We start from the raw sequence: 14,107 nt of genomic DNA, 5'->3' as shown, positions 1-14,107 counted from the left end.
GTGTGGAAACAGCTACCACAAGAAGAGCCTTGTTAATCGACAGTCATGAATAGTTGTCTTGGCGCTGGAAGTATAAGTAAAATGGACGGCTACTTGGGCAGATAAATATTACAATACGAGGATATGTCTGATAAACAGTGTACTGTAATCGAGTTTTGGATTAAAAGAGTTCGTCCGGATGTGGTGCACCTTGTCCTTCAGGACGGCAATGCCAGACCAAGCATGAACTTTGTGATATCTTGTACAATCCGAAATTCGGTGTCATAGATCATTCTTGGTGCAGTCCCGACTTGGAGCCGTCGAATTTTAATCTGTTTCGAAAACTTAAAGAATACCTTCGTAGGCATCACTTTGACATGATGAGGCAGTGCAAGCAGAGGAGGAGACGTGTCTTCGTCAAGAAAGTCAAACATTATATAGTGACGTTGTAAACAAACTTGTCTCTCTTTGGGAGGAACTTGTTCGTCACAAGGGTGACTATATACAGAAATACGTAAATACACTCCTGGAAATGGAAAAAAGAACACATTGACACCGGTGTGTCAGACCCACCACACTTGCTCCGGACACTGCGAGAGGGCTGTACAAGCAATGATCACACGCACGGCACAGCGGACACACCAGGAACCGCGCTGTTGGCCGTCGAATGGCGCTAGCTGCGCAGTATTTGTGCACCGCCGCCGTCAGTGTCAGCCAGTTTGCCGTGGCATACGGAGCTCCATCGCAGTCTTTAACACTGGTAGCATGCCGCGACAGCGTGGACGTGAACCGTATGTGCAGTTGACGGACTTTGAGCGAGGGCGTATAGCGGGAATGCTGGAGGCCGGGTGGACGTACCGCCGAATTGCTCAACACGTGGGGCGTGAGGTCTCCACAGTACATCGATGTTGTCGCCAGTGGTCGGCGGAAGGTGCACATGCCCGTCGACATGGGACCGGACCGCAGCGACGCACGGATGCACGCCAAGACCGTAGGATCCTACGCAGTGCCGTAGGGGACCGCACCACCACTTCCCAGCAAATTGGGGTATCGGCGAGGACCATTCGCAACCGTCTCCATGAAGCTGGGCTACGGTCCCGCACACCGTTAGGCCGTCTTCCGCTCACGCCCTAACATCGTGCAGCCCGCCTCCAGTGGTGTCGCGACAGGCGTGAATGGAGGGACGAATGGAGACGTGTCGTCTTCAGCGATGAGAGTCGCTTCTGCCTTGGTGCCAATGATGGTCGTATGCGTGTTTGGCGCCGTGCAGGTGAGCACCACAATCAGGACTGCATACGACCGAGGCACACAGGGCCAACACCCGGCATCATGGTGTGGGGAGCGATCTCCTACACTGGCCGTACACCTCTGGTGATCATCGAGGGGACACTGAATAGTGCACGGTACATCCAAACCGTCATCGAACCCATCGTTCTATCATTCCTAGACCGGCAAGGGAACTTGCTGTTCCAACAGGACAATGCACGTCCACATGTATCCCGTGCCACCCAATGTGCTCTAGAAGGTGTAAGTCAACTACCCTGGCCAGCAAGATCTCCGGATCTGTCCCCCATTGAGCATGTTTGGGACTGGATGAAGCATCGTCTCATGCGGTCTGCACGTCCAGCACGAACGCTGGTCCAACTGAGGCGCCAGGTGGAAATGGCATGGCAAGCCGTTCCACAGGACTACATCCAGCATCTCTACGATCGTCTCCATGGGAGAATAGAAGCCTGCATTGCTGCGAAAGGTGGAAATACACTGTACTAGTGCCGACATTGTGCATGCTCTGTTGCCTGTGTCTATGTGCCTGTGGTTCTGTCAGTGTGATCATGTGATGCATCTGATCCCAAGAATGTGTCAATAAAGTTTCCCCTTCCTGGGACAATGAATTCACGGTGTTCTTATTTCAATTTCCAGGAGTGTATACGGGTGTGAAGAATACCAATATAGAGTGGTATCAATATTTGTTTTGTTTAAAAGGCTTTAAGAGTTTTCAGATTAATTCGGAGGAAGGCTTTCGTATATAAACAGATTCTATAATATGTTTGATGTAGTAAATAATACTGTTCTTTATACACCTTACAACTTGCATATAATTTGTGGTGTTAATTTTTTCAGTTGCATGATTATTACTTCATGTGCTGTCATTGATAGGTGATTTAGCGATGTGTGGCGTCAAGGACCACACCGTGACAGTTAAAGTCAAAAAAATTCTTCAATAGTTCTGCAGTTCAATTTCGATGTTCTCCTGCCCCTCCAGTCTCACGAGACGACATACTCGTAGCAGTTACTTACTGCGGAAAATTTAGTTACGTGTAGTTTTATACCTTAAAACACGTATTCCCTCCATTGTATAATGTTGTTCTGGCGGCGGCGTTAATTGCCAGTTCTGCCCTACTCATGAAAAACGTCTAGATCCAGGTTCTCGAAACAAACATGTAAAACAAATACATAGCTGTTACCAGTGCTTCTGCAGCCATTACTTCACTTACCGGTGGCAACAGTTGCCGAACATGGCACGATCTGAATGTTGCAAAGGTACTTCGTCTCGTCCTCACCACAAATCAGTTTCTTAGATCATTCTCTGCACAAAAGTTGGTAGAAAGATTTACCTGTATCCAGAGAGGCTGTTGCATATCTCAGTTGTGGTTTTACATGTAATAAGTCTGCTTGGTCTAAGCGTATTCTACAGAAACTACGCTTGATAGAAATGTAACTGTTAGAATGTTTAACACTTATACAAGTCTCTTCCGTTTTCAGCACTGAATAAAGATCGCAATCAAGAGCCCGTAAGATGAAGATCTCAACTGGAGAAGCAATACTGAATGCAATGGATTACATTTTTCAGTTCACTGTCATCTCGCATTTTAAAACAATAACTAACACAAGTAGTGTTCTCCAGTATTGATGATTTAGAGGACAGTTTGTTACCGTTTTGTCTGCATTTCATCTATTTGTAACAAATGAATGTGTTGCTTACAAGAAAGTTTTCTACATTATTATCTCCATAATCATCAGTATTATTATCAAACTATGATTACAACCATTATTTTGTTGTTTAATGTATTCCACTATTTATTGCTATGATGTACTGTGATACTGTATGTGGTAACAACTTTCGAAATAATAAAAATCAAGTAAATGGGGAATGATGAAAGACATTACTAAATTAACCTCTTACCTAAATGCTGCATATATGCACTGTATTTCTTGAGGCTGCGGTGTAGTCAGGTCGAATAACGTATTAAGCTCGATATTCAATAAAATTGTCGTTTGTCCACTTAATTTTTAGCAAGTGAGTATTTTTATTCCGTTAAGGGTCAGCAGAAATTCTTCCCACTCAATTAATCTTTTAAAACGCTAGATATTTAGGTAGGAGTGACTATTTCTAGGTTTTAGCTTATACTGTGTTAATGCGTAAGAAACAAAATATGTTTAACATCAGGTTACAGCAAGAATTTGAGATTGCCACGGGTACGAGGACAGTTTGCAGATACGAATGGTATTTTGATACTTTCTTTAGTGTATGGAAGTTCAAAGGAATTTGAAATTAACTGAAATTAGGAAATTAATGTAGCCAATGGAAAAAATGACCACGTCGTGTCTTCCAAGGGGATGGAAAATACTGCAGTGGAACGCACTCACAAGTGGTCCTTCTGGCATATGCGTCGCGTTATGAGCTCCCACTTCGTCTGCTTTTAGTGAGGGTAGGAACCTGTCACACCTTAAAACTGTAGGAGCGAATGCGGCCTCGTATTTGAAATATTGCCTGTTAAAGTTTGGGCAGCTCTTTATATACAGAAGAGTTTCACTATTGTGGAAGGTGAGCGAGTATCCAAGTGACAAGGGAGCGAGACTCCAGTCTGAAGGAGCAAATGACATGAAAGGACTCTGCTAAAGAAGAGTTTAGTAATTTGCACGACACCATCAACAGCAAATTGAAGCTCTTTTAATATTTTTCCGGTAACGAAAATCAAGCTCAAAAATTATCGAAGGCTCTCAGATTCCGTCCCCTGTTAATCGTATGTTTTGTCTGTCACTTATCACTTCTTACAAATCTGGAAGTGTTAGTTAATATGATACCGGCTGAGTTGTACCGTGGTTCGCAGTCCACGTAAAACTTAGTTCTCACTATAACTGGCTTGGTAAGTCACTTGAAAGATGTCTAGCAAAGTACTCTGATGATCAAAGCAATCTTCGAATTGATGGCAGTTTTAATTTTTCTTAGGGAACTTAGATTCCTGAACCCTTCATTTCGTAACAAATGTGACCAGCCACTTTCATGACCAGCAACTAAGATTCACTGTCTCTTGTAGAAATCTGCAAAAGGGAGAATAAGCCCGCTTATGAATAAAATTATTTTTTTCTAATGGCGATTCGCTTCCATTTTGTTTCATATTTGGGGTTGTTGAGTGCTTAACCACGTATTTATTTTCTTTGCAACGGCTGACAGCCAGTGAAATCATCAATGAATCGCTTGTCCAAGAATGGGTATAAAGCTCGTGTAATAGTGTGCGCTACAGACGACTTTTTCTTATAATTTACGATGCCATAACAGCTAGGCTGCAAGTTTGCGTCACAAGCCAGTGTACTTACACCTCTCAACACAAGGCGCACAACGTGCTGTCTATGCCCGGACTCTTACACAGCTAAGGTTACGGGGGATTTGATGGAACCACCGACAATCATGTAACAGGTAAGACTCACTCCTGACGCTGCTACAGAATAGAGCCACTTATTTTCTTCTTCAAGCAAAACACACGACAGACACGCTTTTTACACCACAAGCGTTAAACAAGAGAATGGTCAAGTTCTCAGTTTAATTCGCTTCGGGCTGTAGGTGTTATGAAAATTACTTATTGTGAAAATAACTTACTAAATTTCTATGCACCGTATGATGCAATCGTTTTTAGTGTCGTAAGGTATCCCAGGCTATACACCTATACTAATCGAAAACCCTGGAATCTAGAGTGAGAAAGCTGCCTTTCAAGCATAATACCATAATCGAAAAACGAGGAGCATGCTTCTGAAATTTGTACATACCTTAAAATTCGAATTCAGTAGTCGTATACTTCGTTAGAAATAACTAAAATCATTGTTAATCATTAGAGTATCAACCAAATGTGACCTAAATTCTTCCACTTACTGTGAATTCAATTGGAAGAAGAAACAGCATTATTAACACTAGTCATATTTTCCAGGATTACTATAGACTTATGTGAGAAACCAACAGTCACATAAACACACCAGTTTATGAAATTACTTTTGCTGTAGTAGTGAAGAAGTCCAAACAAGGTGTGAGATGGCGGTTAAACTGTGTAGCATACCGCTAAGACGCTGCAGATCCGATCACAGGCCACCTGTAGGGACATGAAGCTATCCATAAAATAATACCAGTTTAAAAGAAACAGCTGGTAACACTTCAAAGTGAAAGTTTCTAGAGGTGGCCCAATTAAACATGGAAGTATGGGTACCACACCTCATGTGGACATATTAATGAACGGAAAAATCAAGCTACGAAAGGAAATAAATGGCCACTATAACAGTGTGATTTATTGACGAAATACCTCTAAAACGTGACGACACACGTCAGAATCGGTTGTTACACTACGAATGTTCGACATGAGAATGGTCAAATTCTCCGTTTAACTCGCTTTGGGATGGAGGTGAAGTGAAAATAATCTACTGGCTTTCTATGCATCATTTGGAGCAACTGCTTTTAGTGTCATAAGCTATCCCAAACTACACGTCTATACTAATCGAAGACCAGGAATCTAGAGCGAGAAAGCTGGCTTTCAAGCATAATTTCGCGATTGAAAGACGAGCAGCATGGTCCAGAAATGTGTACATACCCTAAAATTCGAATTTGTAGTCACATACTTCGCTATTACTAAGTTAAATCCGCCAGATGTGACATAAATCTTTCCACTTTCTATGAATTCAACTGGAAAATAAATGGCATTAGTGACACGACTCATATTTACCAAGAGAACCATAGACCTATGTAGGAAACCAACACTCACATAAACACACAAGTTTATCAGATTACTTTTATTGTGGTACTGAAGAAGTCCGCCACGTGTAATAACAACTCAACGTGTCATAACAGAAAACTTAGTTACTAACAGTAAAAGAAATGCACATTCATCGGGACCACTATTTGTGTAGCCCTTTGGTCAGAAAAATACATTTATAAGATGCGTGTTATACCTGACTTTGCTAAAAGCGAGACACCGTCATCAGTACCTGCCGAATTTGCAACATAATGATGGACAAGAAGTGGAAACAAGCTGGGATAGTTATTTGCTGTAGCTCCCATCGGTTACTAGAGCATTCCAAAAACCTCCTATGAAAGCTGTACTAGAGTGCTTACTGGTATTCTATAAGACGTTATGTAACAGCTCAACGAATCTAGGAAACTCAGTCGACACAACTGGTGAGCTGGATAGACTATCAGCAGAAACAAATAAATTTTTCGGCACCGTCAAAAACTCAGAGTCGCGACGATCAAAACAGAGTTTGAGGTGGCGGTTAAAATGTTTATTATACCGCTAAGACTCTGCAGATCCGACCACCGGTAACCTGAAGGGATGTGAGGCTCCACATAAAACCATAAAAATTTTTAAAACAAGTAATGGTAACATTTCATAAAGTGAAAATTTCTAATGGTTGCCCAATTCAGTTCGAAAGTATAGTTACCACACCTCATATGGGCATATTAATGAATGGAACAATCATACTAGGAAATGAGATAAATGATCACTATAATAGTTTGGCTTATTGCCAAAATACATCAAATACATGATTTGCACAATATGACAAGTTTGTAAACATTTAATCAGTGGAGAAGAGACTGGAAGCAGGAACTATACCTTTGGCGCGAGTGGGTGGACACACAGAAGCATTATCAGAAAGTATGTCATGAATACGGGCAATGATTGCGAAAATGTTACTGATTTTAAAAAAAGAGGTACTGCAAAAGCATGAAAGAACACAAAATATTGTTGCCTAGGCGCTTGGTGGTCGCAGCTAGATGGTCGAGAAAACTAGATTTGAGAAACTGAAGCCTGGTGCCAGTTAAATAATTTCGCGTTGCCTTCGTCTCGGTTCGAAAAATGGTCCAAATGGCTCTGAACACTATGGGACTTAACATCTGTGGCCATCAGTCACCTAGAACTTAGAACTACTTAAACCTAACTAACCAAAGGACATCACACACATCCATGCCCGAGGCAGGATTCGAACCTGTGACCGTAGCGGTCACGCGGTTCCAGACTCAAGCGCCTAGAACCGCACGGCCACACCATCCGGCCCTTCGTCTCGATGGATGCATCAAATAACAAAAGGGGTTGCCACAGGCATTGCCTTACGCTGAGCTCTTAAAAATTTTCAGACATGTGAAAACATGTTGCTAAAATATTCTAAGGGTTTAGTGAAGGGAATCAAAAGCATTTACAATGGGGAAAAATACATCATAAATTGATCGAAGGTAGGCGACCAAACAGTCTCCTATGCGTCATCTGAGCGGGACTGTCAAATTGTCCCCAATGACCAAGCAACCTGTGATGCCATAACCACGAGAGGTGGCGAAATCACATTTATATTTAATAATAACAAAAATAAGAAGTGGGCTAAACCAATATTATTTCCTGTGGATATACATTTAGTGTCTTTACTGAAATTGATTCCATTAACTTCTACATACTCATTCGTTTGACCATTGCCAGTTATCCATCCGAAGCCAAGAGCGGGACTTGAATCTGTGTCCTCTTCTTCGCCCGTTTTCCACGGCCATTCGAAGAAACAGTGCAACTCTTCGAGTTCCTTTCTTTCGGCTATTGGTTTGTCGTTTAAAATCCAAACAGCGGCTCGGGTTGAACGCAGGACCTCTACACCTGTTCCTCCGAGTATGAAATGTGGAATGTTTCACGGTTTTGCGTATCACTTTGTGAGTGTAACTAGCTGTGAATGGTTTCATTTATGTGAAGGTAGAGAAGAATCTCCAGATTGTGCCCTTTCTCGCTGAGGGGTACTAATTATGAATTCTGGCCTCAGTCTTGACATGTTTAACGAGGTAAAATTCGTCTCACTTCACCAAACTAATCGATTAAGAACCTGATGAGGTAGACACTTGGCTTTATAAGAACTAGACTACTTAAAGTGACGGAAGGTCTACGAATGTAAAAATACTGGAACACAAAATTCAATTCTTCTTGTATTCGTATTTTCGAGACCGTGAATGTGTGAAACATTCCGAGTAAGATAGTTTAATTCACATTTTCAATCGGAATTTTTAATTAAATGAAGAGAAAATTCTAAACAATTACTACAATACGTAGTTATCTCGGTGAGACGGCTGCAAAAACGGGCATGAAAACTTGCCCCCAAATATTTCGATTTATACAACACTCAACTACTTTTCTACTTGGTAATATGTTAATACCATGAGAAAGAGAGGATTGTTAAAGATAAATAAAACGAAAGTCATTACTGGTATAATATGAATCACTATTCGCAGCAATACAATTACAGCGATACATACATCTTAACACACCAACCCCAAAAGGAGGAAAGATAACGAAGGAAGTGATAGAAGAACAAAGACAGACAAATGATAAACTTCCTCCAGATTTAGGAACAGTATGAAGTTATTTGTCCAGTACAAACATAAACTTGATAAAAGTAAGTTTACTAGCACAAGAAAAACAAGAGAAAGTATTGACATGTAGTTGTAGGCTACAATGTTTAACCAATAAGTTTATCTTTAAAATATTCTTATAGTGAAACAAAGAACTTTCACATCACGAGAACAGCCTTCACAACAATACAGCTGCAGCCCAGAATTCATTACAGCCAACACTAAGCAAAACACTGACATTTAGAATGAAACAAGTACTGTTAGTAAACCGTCAAACAATTAGTGTGTACAGAGTGACGGAAAACGCTCCGTTACTCTAGAACATGAATTCAGCCTCTGCTCTGCATATACTGCTGTGGGAAAAACTATCAATATGAATCAGATAGAATACTGCACTCATGAGAATTTTGTACAGGCAACCGAGGGGTGTGGCTACGACGTTTTCTTACGATAATATCAATCAATATCGAAGGTGGTTTGCAGCATCGAGCAAGCTGCTTCGATCGTCCTGGAATCAGTTTCTTGCGCCATGTGAGAAAACGGTCTAATCTTTACTAGCCGAATGCCTGGAGGCGTACTCTTCGTTATAAACATGCAACCGCTAAAGTCCGGAGAATGGGCTGAGACGACCATGTTCCATGAGTTTATGACTTTAGAGTGACAAATGTTAAATATGCTACAGATCTCAAAAAATAGAACAACCGTCAACAGCTCGGAAAGCGGTAAAATTTTATCTGCTTGGACATAGAAAGCAGATAACGCCTTCGTTCCTCTGTGGTTTCCGTTCCTGCTTAGGAGACAACCTACGCGAACGAAGCATGACGTTTTCTGTAGCTAGCTGCCTCATTTAAGAGAAGGAGCACTTCAAATTTACGGCGGAATCCTACGACTACTGAGTTACCTTTTGAGAATTACACCGTAGATCAGTCTTCAGGATGTTAATTTGCAGCATGTAACGAGTGTGTCTGGACAATGTCTTGACGTTCCGATATTTTTGAAAGGCAACTGTACATGTAAGGTTACGTATATATCCAAAGAAAAGAGATGTCAAGAGTTACAGTACAACAGAATACTTATTGTAACGAGGAGGATAATGCATTTAATTAATTGGGTCTGATATTTACGTTATGAGACGTCGCACTAACGCTCATAGATGCGCCACGGGAAGTAATGAGGCCTGCAATTTTTAAACACTTAAATTGGCATAATTTTTATGTGTGCTCCCAAGGTTACAAAGGATGGCGAAATGACATTTCTCGGCTATTTGTTTATTTTTACCGATTTTAAAGCTCATGAATAACACGCCAGTTGACGTGAAGTTGGAGATTTTCTTTAAACGAAACACTAAGTGGGAAGCTGCTCGTATTTTTGAAACATTTGAACTTAGAAAAACATGTTAAGGTATTGACAGGGTTTTCAGATAGCTGTCATTTTTTGTTTCGAAGTATTTTTCATAACCTGATAGCGATGGTCCACCCAAAATTCATTTTAAATTAAGTTTTTCTAATTTTATGGGTTTCAGTGATAGCCACAAGTCTGTGCAACCCTTCACGGAAACCAAAACGTATTGTAAGGTGCATACTTTGACAAGGGTTACAGCTGCCATTTTTAATTTGATATGAGATAAATTTTATTTCATACACGAATCTATACGCAATGGAATGGTAAAACCACCATTTTAATGAAAACAATCGCAAAGGAGAGTTCCCTTAAAGTGCATTCGTTGACAAGAATTACCAAAATAAAATATGTTATCCTCACGCCAAATCTCGCCCGTAAAACCTATATTAAAGGCAACTAGTATTTCAGGGACTATAGCCAATATTTTTATCAGCGATTTAGAGGAGGAAGTATTAAAGTCTGAACAAGTATTTGTGGGTAAATTTATGTGTTATGAACTTTACGTAGACGCTACACTGCTGCTTGTTGACAGTTCTGTGTAGAACATGGGAGTATTCGTAAAAATGTTGAACGAACCCACAAATGAACTGAGTTCGCCATGGAGCACTAAACTGACCGAAACTTACAATTTCTTGATTTCAACTTTAAATGGTAGGGCAGTAAGCACCGATGTGCTGTTTATAGGAAACAGACAAGTGATGCCGCAATTTCCAATGTTTCATACCATCCGCAGTTCTATGTAGGGCTGCTTATCGTCAGATAAATGCACAGGATACCCAATGTGCCGATGCGCAGGAAGGATAAAGAGGCAGAACATCTGTGGGAAGATAGCGGTCAGCACAATGGCGTGGTATAGAATAATCTTGAAAAAGATTGTACATATTTTTAAAATCCGCAGCGTCAAAATAGCATTAAAAACAGTAACGAGATATAGGCTGAAGCATGATTTCGGTGAGAAGGTTAATCACCAAAGCAGATGCACTATTATAAATTTGCACATCACTTTAACTAAACAGCCAGAGACTAACGAACGTAGACAACAGGCTTTGGAAACGAAGACTAGCATATGACCAACACAACAATATTAATATAGAGCAAACAGCTGCAATTACGTGGAGATACATCGGTCATGTCAGTTGACAAGATCCGGACCTCTAGCGATGCGTCAACTGGGCTCTCTCGGAGTCATGGCATGGTGTGGTGTGCGAGGTTTGATGGCATAACTACGGACAGAGGTCGACGATTTTAATGAAAGTCGAGGAGCCACAGTGCAATGCGTTTTTATTTGATTTAATTGCACAAACGCCGAAAGTGTGTGGTAGACTTGTAGCGTTTTAATCTCTTAAGCTAAGTTTTACAATATGATGATGGGACACTGTCGCTCGAAAGCCATTGTTCAGCTGCATCTAAGACAGAAAACGAATGTAAGTTACCAATATTCACTAGTGAAAATAACAACTGCTACCACACATCCTTAAATTGGATAATTTTGAAAAGGTTGAGTTGTATTGACGGAACACTTGCTGCAAATATTCTATCCGATCTACTAAAGAGACTGCCTATACTTCCGTCCCCGTTTGCTCTACTGCTGCGGGCCATGAGAGCCTTACTAGATATCAGCTTCTAGGGATGTAAGCAGCTGGATCTAAGAACTGTATTTTAAGGATTACAATGATAAAGAACTGGAAGTTTATGGATAATGTAGAATATCTTGAGGAGGGAAATCGGAACAAAGGCCACATCATATTGACAGAGACCGGTTGCACAACGACCCCGTTTAGGACTATTGCTGCACAGTTTGGGATCCCTACCAGAAAGGACTGATGGACGACATCAGTAACGTTCAAAGAAAGGCAGCTCGATTTGTATGTTAATGTACAGAATATGGCAATAAATAAAACATCAGCAGGTGACACCCAGCCCTGAAGTTGACAGTCACAGTAGCTGACACCTCCAGTAACTAACATGCACCAGTGGATGACAACCCCGAATGGATGACAGCCCCTCAAACGCAGCAGCTGACACCCCCAAACTCCTAGTAGCCGAGTTCCTCCCTAGTTGCTGAATCCACAATAGCTGAAATCTTTGTTGCAGCTGACATCATCTCTTTGGTGATACACCGCACTAAATTTCCAAACAACACCGTTACAACATATTAGATAGGAAAATAAAGGAAGTGGAATTTTCCCGTCACGTTTTAACTGTGTAACAACAGAATTTGAACTGCAAGAAGTAGTTAATCCTTTAGCGTGAGGTAACTATAATCTTTGACTGACTCTGATGTCAGACGAGTGTTTGACGAGGGGATTAATATTGTTTACTTTGCTAATTCCCATCGATAAGTGTTCTTTTGGCAGCAAGCTAGAACAGCGGTAATACCCATGTCTGTTATGCAACCAATTTTTCTGTACGCAGGCGAACTTGACGTGTGGTACAGAGACAGAATTAAGCTTGTCTACTAACATATAACTGATATCGGTATTGTTAATAATCAAGTTGTGTACATTTTGAAAAGTTGAACAGGCAGTTTACACGTTGACATATTAATCTGGCATTTCATTGTGTTTGCAGAGTGTGAAACTACAGGTATTTTGATAAATAATTCTATTTAAGATTACACTTTAAGAGATCGTCTCTAGCTGCATCATCGTCTCTGCCATAATTTTCCGTCTTATTGTTTGTAAAATAAGCAGACGTTCTCCTAGTGTGCTGCGAAAATATACAACCTATTAGCCGTTTGCTTATTTACAATGGAAAATGATATCGAGTAGTTGACGTCCCTCAATCCCCAGTAGCCAACACCCGACCAGTAACTTACAGCCCATAGGAAGAGCTAGTAAAGAGTACAGAGCTTCCATAGAGCTCTGACACAATTTCTGGAATGTATCCAGCTCAAAGACTGTAGTTATCAGTCTATGGCTTCAAGATTTAGCATTTTATGCTGAAGACGACACACGTTTTATGCTCGCATGGAGTGACGCTAAGTTATAGCTGACTTCCAAAGCATAGCACACCTCATTTCTTGCCTATACAAATGTGTGTTACTACTGTTCAGTATGCTATTCCATCAAAGTGTTATGTGGTTTCCATGTTGGACAGCAGAAGATGACAAACGTTTTGTACTGATAGATAAGGCTGATACTGGTGTCACTATGATATCTAACTGACTTTGAAATCATAGCAACTCTCGTTTCGTAGCTATTCGAATGTGTTTTACTTCTGTTCTCTACCATAGCCATCCAGGTTAGTGGGACCACTATGGTATAGAGAAGTTGGAGCGGCTGGTTATGTAGGTGATGGTGCTGGCCAGGGGTGGCTAGAAACTCGGATGCAATATGTGACATCTTTTATTTAGTCTTGGAGTACAATATTGAGGTCCTGCTAAGCCACAGATAAGCACTCTGTGGCATGTGTGTGCTAAACGACTTCGGGAGCTTGCGGCGCTGGGTGGTCATTTGACTCTTGCTTGCTGTTTTTCTGTTTAACCATTCGGCAGCAAGTGCCTGTGGTAGCGACGTGAACATCAGCTGAATTCTCTTTTCATCCACAGGTATTGGATTAGAAGCTCACCCTCATGGGGATAGATGGTAGCGGTTCTGCTCTGGCTGCGAACGTCTTCCAAGACGGGAATCCAGTTGCTACCGTGGAACTTGGAGTCGGGTCATCTGTCTTGTCTTTTTAAGGGCACAGTCCCAGACTTAGAACTAGGCTGGTGGAATTGTCTGCCTAAACCGACGTCGATTGCTGATTGACCCATAACGTGATGGAAACTTACGTAGACCCATGTCACTGAGGGTGATGCCATGCAGCACACCCCTGTGCTCTGATCAAAAGTATTTGTACCGATTAACATCATGCTTGCTGTGCAGGTACATTTCTTCCCGGTATGGGCAGGTCTATACCCGTGGTCTAGGGGTAGCGTCTTTGATTCATAATCAACACGTCTTCAAGAATCGAAGCGTTTGAGATGTGGTGCTATAGACGAATGTTGAAAATTAGATGGACTGATAAGGAAGGAATGAGGAGGTTCTACGCAGAATCGGAGAGGAAAGGAATATGAGGAAAACACTGATAAGGAGAAGGGAC

Source organism: Schistocerca gregaria, chromosome 3 (assembly GCF_023897955.1).
Source record: "Schistocerca gregaria isolate iqSchGreg1 chromosome 3, iqSchGreg1.2, whole genome shotgun sequence".
Lineage (NCBI taxonomy): Eukaryota > Metazoa > Arthropoda > Insecta > Orthoptera > Acrididae > Schistocerca > Schistocerca gregaria.
This window is presented reverse-complemented; position numbering follows the sequence as displayed.